We start from the raw sequence: 230 nt of genomic DNA on the forward strand, positions 1-230 counted from the left end.
AGTAATGAATCCATTTTTCGTCCCCAGTCACAATGCGATGCAGAAATCACTTCCGTCTTTGCCTTTCAAGCAGCTGTTCACAAGCAAACAAACGCTGTTTAACATCTCTCGGCTTCAACTCGTACCGCAAACAATTTCCTTGCTTCTAAATCATTCCCATGGCTTTGAGGCGTTTTGAAATGGCTTGTTGAGTCACTCCCAATAATCGTGCCAATTCTTCTTGATTTTGA

Source organism: Trachymyrmex cornetzi, unplaced genomic scaffold, assembly GCF_001594075.2.
Source record: "Trachymyrmex cornetzi isolate Tcor2-1 unplaced genomic scaffold, Tcor1.1 scaffold798, whole genome shotgun sequence".
NCBI lineage: Eukaryota > Metazoa > Arthropoda > Insecta > Hymenoptera > Formicidae > Trachymyrmex > Trachymyrmex cornetzi.